Source organism: Protobothrops mucrosquamatus, unplaced genomic scaffold (genome assembly GCF_001527695.2).
Source record: "Protobothrops mucrosquamatus isolate PMUCROS unplaced genomic scaffold, P.Mucros_1.0 scaffold_262, whole genome shotgun sequence".
Lineage (NCBI taxonomy): Eukaryota > Metazoa > Chordata > Lepidosauria > Squamata > Viperidae > Protobothrops > Protobothrops mucrosquamatus.
In genome coordinates this window covers 1079125-1088552 of record NW_015386338.1, presented here as the reverse complement: position 1 = coordinate 1088552, position 9428 = coordinate 1079125, and the positions used below count along the sequence as shown (strand labels likewise).

The 9428-nt window shown below is 43.5% G+C and overlaps 1 non-coding gene across 1 annotated transcript; it reads right to left on the bottom strand.

Moving 5' to 3' along the window:
• Window positions 1-8845: 8845 nt before the first annotated feature.
• Window positions 8846-8947, bottom strand: LOC114923914. The gene has a single exon (XR_003810734.1). It is a non-coding gene; the product is annotated as a U6 spliceosomal RNA (small nuclear RNA).
• Between the last annotated feature and the right edge of the window lie 481 nt (window positions 8948-9428).

Below are 9428 nucleotides of genomic sequence, written 5' to 3'. Positions count from 1 at the left end.
AATCCACAAATGGTTACTTGTTCAAATTAGGAAACGATCCTATATCTTGGTCCAGCAAGAAGCAGACCTAAGTAGCTTTGTCTTCTACAGCGGCAGAATACATTGCTGCTGCCTTTGCCAGTCAAGAAGCTATGTAGTTACGTCAATTGCTTGAATATCTTGGAGAGAGACAATGTCCCAGGCTACATCTTCTATGAGGACAATCAAGGATGTATGAAACTTGCCACCAATGAGAAGTTAAAGGCAAGAACAAAGCATATTGGTTTCAGACATCATTACATTCATGAACTGATTGAACAAAATGTAATTGTACTTATGTATTGTGAAACCAATAACATGAGTGCAGATGTTTTGACAAAACTGCTCATAAGAAACAGATTTATAGAACTAAGATCAGAAATGGAGCTATTATAAGGAGTAGTTGTTGAGTGGGGGTGTTGGAATACATGTTAGAATGTATTTTGTATTGCAACAACTACAGAAGTATTCAGCCTGTAGATGGCAGTGTTTAGTTTGCATCTATGGTTCCTTTTGTTCTGAGGAGGGTTTCTTATGATACCATGTTTTCCCGAAATTAAGACCTGGTCTTATATATATATATATATATTGCCTCCAAAAGAGGCACTGGGTTTTAATTTCAGAGAATGTCTTATCTTAGGACCACCACAGCCAAGCCTCCCACACCCCGACACCTGTCGCGCCACTGCTTGACTTCTTCTGCAACTTCTTGCCACCACTTGTGGCCGGATGCCATGTGGTGCATTGCGCCATTGCCGCTACTCCCAGCAGGATGCCGCATGGTGCTTTGCGCCATTGCCGCTACTCCCAGCAGGATGCCGCATGGTGCTTTGCGCCATTTCTGCTGCTCATGGCAGGATACTGTGTAGCTCTTTGGACCATTTCTGCAGCAGAAACAGCCCAAAGCGCCACATGGATTTCTGCCACGAGCAACAGAAGCAGCCCAAAGCGCACAAGCAACAGAAGCAACCCGAAGCGTGCGAGCAATAGAAGTGGCCCAAAGTGCTGCGCAAGCAGCAGAAGCGGCCCAAAGCGCCATGCGACATCCTGCTGGGAAGAGCGGCAACAGCCAAATGCACCACATGGCAGCTGGCCACAAATGGCAGCAAGCGGCCCCAGAAGAAGTCAAGTAGCAGCGCGACAGGTGTTGGGGTGTGGGAGGCCTGGCTGTGGTGGTCCTACCAGTAAAATAAGTGGGTGCGGGGCACATGGGGCAGCTTCACCCCCCTATCCCCACCCTAACTTGATTTTTAGGGGTACGCCTCACCCCAAAACTAGGGCTTAGTTTTGGAGTAGGGCTTATATTAGGCCCACCCCCAAAAATCAAGCTAGGGCTTACTATCAGGCTAGGTCTAACTTTCAGGGAAACACAGTAGTTGAAACCCCTAAGAAGCAAGATTCATGGTGACTGTACACTGTACATTTTATTTGATCTATATGGCTATGTAATCAGCCTTTGCTACCAATCTACATGGCTATATAATAATCCTCTGCTACCATTTCTATATAATAAAACAGAATTTCTAACAGTATGTCTTTCAAAAAATATCCTAGACTACAATTTCCAATATTCCCAATGTGCATACTCAAAGATCTTACAATCAGCAATTATTGCGGTTGTAGTCCAATACATCTGATGTTCAGGAAGAATTGGCCAGTAATAACATACTTGTTACCAGTCTATAATTATTCAATTGCCACCAAGAAGCATTGGCCATTATACTAGGCCAGTACTACCTTGGCAAGTTTAATCAGCCAAGAAAACAAGAGTTAAGTAAATAGGGAGTGAGATGGGTTAGGACTGATGGGGTAAGTTCCTTTATTCCAATTCTTTCTGCATTCCATATACAGCACCAGTCTTCAACAATATCATCAACCAATGAGGCAGGAAAACATATCTTAAGCACATTCAGGAAACTATTCAGCTTCATTAAGTGCTTAGGATGAACTTGTTCTGTCCCAGCCTACGTCCATCCTTGTTACATCACAAAAACAAACCCCTCTTAAACAGTAGGCTGGGAAAACCAACCTCTTTTTATTTCCAAAACAGTCCTGATACGTTTTTCTCCAAAACAAAGAACACAGAATACTTTCCTAACAGATAATTGGTTACAAAAGCAAACAGAGCAGAAGTTTAAACAAGAAATTCACTGATAAAACAAAACAGACCATGATCCTTGGAAGTTCTTTACAAGCGGTTGCCTTCAGCAACCAGCACCGCCCACACCTTCCCTTTTTATAAAGCAGTCCCAAGGCGTGGCTTTTCAATGCCTTCTCCTTCTCCCCTGGAGTTGTTGTATTGACTGCTGCTGATCTGCTCTAGATAATTGCCTGCATCTACGACATCAATCATGTCCATCAGCTGTGAATCCTCCAAGTCCGACTCACTCTCCCCACACAGCTGAGCTTCATCTGTAACACGACTGGAGGGGCCAGGCTCTTCATCAGACAATGAGTCTTTTAATTCATCAGAGCCTCCCTCTGACCCTGATGGCCCTCCAAATGCCTCCTCCCCCTCCTCCTCAGATTCCCCAGACTCAGCTGTTGGGAACACAGGCTGGCACGGAATCACGACAGAACTATTTTAAAAAGTCTCCTGTCATTCCAACAGATAGTTTAAGGCTAATTAGAGAAACTGACTGTTATGTATTAAGCAATTCAAAGGGTCTGTTATAAAGAACGGTTAACTGATTGCTTTATTTGAATCATAGACTGTCTGTCTGTATAACTTTCAGCCTTGTGTTTTAGGCGGGAATGAGTACTTTAAACTGATTGGCCACTGCCTAGTGGCGGTCCATATAAATATAAGTCAAGCAGCTGCTAGAGCTTGCTTCTGTGAGAACCTAATAAAAAGCTGTTAATTCAACTCCATGTCTTCAATGTCTCGCTGTTCCCACTACACAACAGTGGCGACGAAGGTGGGATATGCTGCTAGGAGGAAAGAGCTAAGTCACTAAAAGGGGTAAGATCAGCGCCTTGGTTGGAACCGCGTTCCCCCCTTCTGCCTGCCAGTACGCAAAAACTGGAGGTAGCACATTCCTTGGGACCCGTCCCTAGGAACCTCACAGAAGCCCTAGCAGCAAGACATTGGAAATGCAGCAACAGCCAAACCATGGCCAAAGTCGGCAACTTTCAGAGTTCGACGTAATGCACCCCGAACGATGGAGTTCATACATCTCGAGAGTAGAAAACTACTTCAGAGCGAACCAGGTCAGAGAAGATAATTTAAACCTTGTTGTGCGTGTGTGGCCAAACCATCTTTGATATAGCGGAGAACCTAGTCGCTCCTGCTACATTGGAGTCAGTCACCTTCGCTGACTTAAAATGAAGACTCAAAAAGCACTTTGAACTGAGACTGTCTGTTATCACATACAGACACGCGTTCGAGCAGAGAGAGCAGCAGTCAAGTGAAACCATTGCTGAATTTGTGGCTGCCCTATGCCAAGCGTCCAGGCTCTGCGAGTTTCCCGACCTAGAGGACCAGCTCCGGGACCGACTGGTATGTGACCTGAAGCAGAGACTTACAACAGAGGCTGTTCGCTAAAGAGACCCTGACATTCCAGGACGCACTGAAAGAAGTGATGCAAAAGAGGCCGCAGGTGAAGCCATCAAGGCTTTACATCCCTCAAAGAATTTCCCCAGCCAGATGGCTGTGCATCATGAAGAGTCAGAGACAACAGAAGACCCAGACGTTGACATTGAGATCGACTGGGTGCAGAAGATCCCAGAAAGAAGGCAGCAGCCACTTGATAAAGCAGCCTTCTTCCCTAGCTGTCAGGGCTGTGGTGGATGACAGCAGCGCTCAGAATGCTGATTCTGCACAGCTGTGTGCCAAGCATGTGGCAAACAAGGCCACATCGCTACCATCTGTAAAGGTCACCAGAGGGAATTGCCACGCGAAGACTTCCCCAGGAGAGGTAATAGGACCCCGGGGCAGAATAGAGTAGGATTTTGCTCTGGAAGAAGGAGCATCCTCAGAACTGGAGCCCATCGCCCTCTAAAAGAAAAGCTTAGACTAAAAGTCAAGCTGCAAGGAGTTCCATGCTCCATGGAACTGGACACTGGATCAGCTGTGTCTATAATCTCCTATAAGATTTTTAACTTCATCTACAGAAATGGCAGAAAACAAGTCAGACTCAAGCCATCAGACTTAATTTTGACAGATTTTCAAAACTCCCACGTAGCGGTTAAAGGAGAAGCTATGATAAAAGTGACATTCAAAGAGTTTGAGGGTCCCCTCAGTGTCGTGGTGGTGGAAGGCCAGCGAACAAGCCTGATTGGCTTAGACTGGTTTGATGCCCTGGGCCTCCATGTGACTGGCATCAACAGAACCCAAACAGCGGATTTGGCAGCTGTCTGCCAGGAGTTTGCGGACATATTCAGTCCCAATTTAGGGAAGTACAAAGGAGCACCAATTGCTCTCCACCTTGATCCAATCATAGCCCCAATCAGAGTAAAGCCTCATAGAGTGCCTTTTGCCCTTAAGCCCAAAATTGATGCAGAGTTAGATAAGCTCGTTCAACAGGGAGTCTTGCAACCCATTGACAGCTGTGTGTGGGAAACCCCCATAGTTACACTGGTCAAGCCTAATGGAAAGGTGCACATTTGTGCTGATTATAAGTGTACTATTAATAAGGCACTGCAGCAGCATGCGTATCCGGTACCTGTAGTAAGCCATATTCTGGCATCCTTACAAGGAGGTTGCTTATTTGCAAAGCTTGACCTGGCACAGGCTTATCAACAATTGCCTGTGGATGATGCCTCTGCTGAGGCTCAAACAATAGTTACCCATAGAGGGGCATTCAAGGTTCGTTGCCTGCAGTTTGGGGTCAGTGTAGCCCCAGGGCTCTTTCAGAGTGGGATGGAACGCATGTTAAAAAACATTCCAGGTATGTGTCCTTATTTCAACAACGTTTTAATTGCTGGGGAGTCAGCAGAGATACTTGCCGAATGTTTAAGGGCTGTTCTTCAGCACTTCCGTGAAGCGGGCTGAAGCTCAAAAAGGAAAAATTTCAAATAGGAGTCAACTCCGCAGAATTCCTGGGTTTTCGGATTGACGCTGCCGGAATATACCCAGCTGATTCAAAGCTCAAAGCTATTTTACAGGCTCCCAGACCAAAGTCAAAGGGAGAGCTGCAGGCATTCCTAGGACTACTTAACTTTTATCATGCCTTTCTACCTTACAAGGCTGCATTAGCAGAGCCTCTACACAGGCTCTTAGATAAAAGGGCACAATGGCAATGGACTAGCACCCACGAAAACAGTTTCAAAGCAGTCAAATCACTGCTGTCGTCAGACCCTGTGTTAACACATTTTAACGAAAAGCTGCCTATCAGTATTGCATGTGATGTGTCATCATACGGGATAGAAGCAGTTTTGAGCCATATAATGGCAAATGGGCAACAAGCTCCCATAGCCTATTATTCAAGGACACTTTCCCCCGCGGAAAGAAATTATGCTCAAATTGATAAGGAGGCTTTAGCCATAGTTGCAGGCATAAAGAAATTCCACAATTTCCTTTATGGTCACCCTTTTTAAGGTGTTTACACACCACAAGCCTCTTCTAGATCTGTTCACTGCAGACAAGCAAATCCCTCAGATCCTATCTCCAAGGATGCTGAGGTGGTCAATCTTTATGGCAGCCTACAATTACAGGCTAGACAAGCAAGTCCCTCAGATCCTATCTCCAAGGATGCTGAGGTGGTCAATCTTTATGGCAGCCTACAATTACAGGCTAGTCCATAAGCCTGGTAAAGAAATGGGTCATGTTGACGCACTCAGCAGTTTGCCCCTGCCTAATTTAGAACCAGACCCCACACCTGCTGCACGCATTCTGTCAATTCAGGATTTGCCTGAATCTCCCCTTCACGCTGGGGATGTGGCTGCTGAGACAACCTCCGACAAAACTCTCAGCCAAGTTTTGAATTGGGTGCTGAGGGGGTGTCCAGGAACCAGTCCTGGAACAGAGTTTCAGAGCTTTATTAGAAGACAGGACGAGCTGTCTGCACACAAGGGATGTATTCTATGGGGGAGTAGGGTTGTAGTCCCACACACGCTAAGGGAAAGAGTCTTAGAATCTCTGCATGAGGGTCATCCTGGAATAGTCAGAATGAAGGCACTCATGAGAAGCTACTTGTGATGGCCAGGGTTGGATAAGGATATTGAGGCTCAAGTTAAAGGATGCCAGGTTTGCCAACAGTCCAGACCTGAAATGCCTCAAGCCCCAGTACATCGCTGGGAAACTACACAAACTCCCTGGTCTGGGATTCACATAGACTACGCAGGACTCTTCCAAGGACAGGTGTTCCTCATTGTAGTGGACAGTCACTCAACGTGGCTTGAGGTAGCACCTGTCCCTTCTATGACTACTGCCAGGACCATCCAGGAACTGCACAGAATCTTCTCCACACATGGCTTACCCGATGTAATTGTATTAGATAATGGGGCACAATTTACTGCTGCAGAATTTCAGTCATTTCTAATATGATTAGACACGCCACCTCTACCCCGTCTCACCCGGCCTCTAACGGCCAAGCGGAAAGGATGGTCAGGACGACCAAAGAAGCACTTAAAAGACTAACCAGGGGCGATTGCCATCACAGGTTGGCAGACTTTTTGCTCTGTCAACACACAACTCCATGCACCTCAACGGGTCATAGCCCAGCAGAGCTGAGATGGGGACGTCAGCTGACCACGAAGCTGGACCATCTCCATGCAGACAGAATCGCAACAAAGACAGCACAGCCCAAGCCCCCGAGGAACTTGCAAGTCGGCGACTGAGTTTGGGCAAGGAACTACGGTCAAGGGGCACTGTGGGTGGTAGCTGTGGTTTGTAAGGTGTCAGGACCACTCTCTTATGAAGTGGTCCTGGAAGACAGGCACGTCTTGCACCGCCACATCGATCAGCTGCATTTATCCCTCGCCGCCGACCAAAAGGAGAGCTGAGGGCTGCCTGACAGCTCCGGCGCGTCTGAGCCGCCAGAGTCCTGTGTGACTCAAGGAGACATGCTGGATGACTCAGTTGAGATTGAGTCGCTACCAACAGAAGGAACAGTGCCTGAGGACCAGAGTATGCTGGAAGACTTATTCCCAAACATGTGACACTACTAGAATTTAAGGTATGATTCTAAAATGGCAGAAAATAAATGGGAAAATATGGATATGCATAAATAGCAACTATTAGAGCACTATTAGGTTTATATTAAGGCAGGGATGGGGAACAATGGCATTTTTATGACTTGTGGACTTCAACTCCCAGAATTCCTGAACCAGCCATGCTGGCTCAGGAATTCTGGGAGTTGAAGTCCTAAGTCATAAAGGAACCATAGTTCCCCACCTCTGCATTAAGGTCATAGCTTAGAATTGCTTCGACCCAGAATTAAAACAAGCAACTTAGGTCCAACTGAGGCCTATATGTGCTCCAATCACACCAATTGGTTAAATCAATATTTCTATCATTTTTGTTTTTCTTCTGAAGAAGTGTTGCCACTTATGTGCTATTGTTCAAAACTGGTTATGATATATGAATCGCCCACAAATTTATAAATACATTTGTACTTGTTTCAAATATGTTTATGTTTTCAATTATGATATGACATATAACATATGACAAAACCAGAAAGTAAAGTCCTGGAAGAAGCCAAAGATCATAAAGAAGGAATGAGATAAGCAGCCTAGACTAGAAAATCAGCTGCGTGACTAAAAGGTAGCAGGTTAAGATGGAAGGTGCATTTGTAGCCAGAAGTGCAATTATGTGCATGTTTACCAAGCATTAAGTCCTGTTGTATTAATCATGGTTTACTCCCTATTAACTGTAGACCCTTCCCCACAACCCTGAGCCTTCAAAAGCAATTTTAGCCATCTATCATCCCATGGCATCTCACGCCTTTCTGAAGCTGTAGGGTGGTATCAGACAGCATCATAGAGGTTCTGAGTCCTCAGGAATGACAGGCTGCAGTGGGAAGGGAGGGACATGAAATCTCTATTCTTAATTCTTAAATTAATTTGTGTTTCTTGAGCTTCCACCTCATAAATTTATAAAAACCTAGCAGAAAATGACAATAGGATAAATGCAATATAAAATAGCTTGATGGATCAAATCAAATTCATGTCTTGTTCAAGCCTGTTTACACTAGCAGATGTATCCTTAGGTCATAAATAGGACAGAAGATGTGAAGTCACTTTGACTCTTTTCCCTTACAAATTGGTATTTAATTGGCATGATGCCCTTGATTCTGAATAAAGCTGTCAAAAGTAAAATAATTCCTGTAACTAAGTTAGTCAGTCTTTTGCACATTTAATTAGTATCTGTAGATGTCTTCTATAAATGTAATTAATAGCTTTTAAAAAACATAAAAGTTGATAAGCACTAAGGCATTGAATTTATAGCAGTAAATGCCACCATTTATGTAAATAAGGACTTTTTACATAAAGAAGTATATGATTAAATTTTAAGTTTTGCTAAAGTCCTTCTTATTAATCTGTGAATACAAAGCAATGACAGAAGGATTTGGAGTAATCAAATCCAAAACTCTTAGTTTCAATTCATGGATTCTGAAGCTATTAAGGGTAGATGGAATTTCAAACCACATTTTTAATTCAGTGCTTCATATGCTTCTATCTTATCTCCTTCCTTAATCACTTCTTTCTAAGATGCATATGTGGAAACACTGCTCCCTTTCGCTGCAGGCTAACTCTTTTAGTGCCTAAATAATTTTGATTGCCCTATTCTGCACTTTTCTGTCTTTTATTCTGTTGTCCTTCAATACTGTTCTTCTGCTTGAGGGATCTTCAGAATCAGAGCTGTCTTAGTACTTATTTTAATTTTTAAAATATGGAATGTTTCGAGAATTTGTTGTCATTCTTGTGCAGGGGCCATGCTAATCTTCTCTGTATTATTCTAATATTAGTATATGTGCTGCTGAAGCAAGCATATCTTAGCATTTATTTAAAAGATTTATGTATTACTTTTCAAGGAAAAAAAACTCAAAGCCTTTTAAATTGGGCTTTGAAGATTGAAGATTGACAGGATTCTTTTTAATAACATCTAGAGCCAGAACTCTAGTTCTAAAAGAGACTGTCTGGTATATTTTATTATCCTTATTAAAATATCATAATGGTATATATAGTCTAGTTTTGGGATTATTTCCAGTCTTTTGCAAAGAAAGAAACATTCTAGTTGATTAACAAACATGTCATTTTTTCACATAGCTTTCAAAATTTAAAGTTGCTAAGAAATCATACCATTAGTAGAAGTGAGTCATTACATTCTTGTTCAGATCATTAAACAAATATTGTACCTATGCAAACATCACTCACACCTTATAAATCAAAAGCAATATGTTATAGCAAGTTCCAAGATTCTTCTTCAATCCTATAATATACATGAGATACTTTCAACTCATATAGAG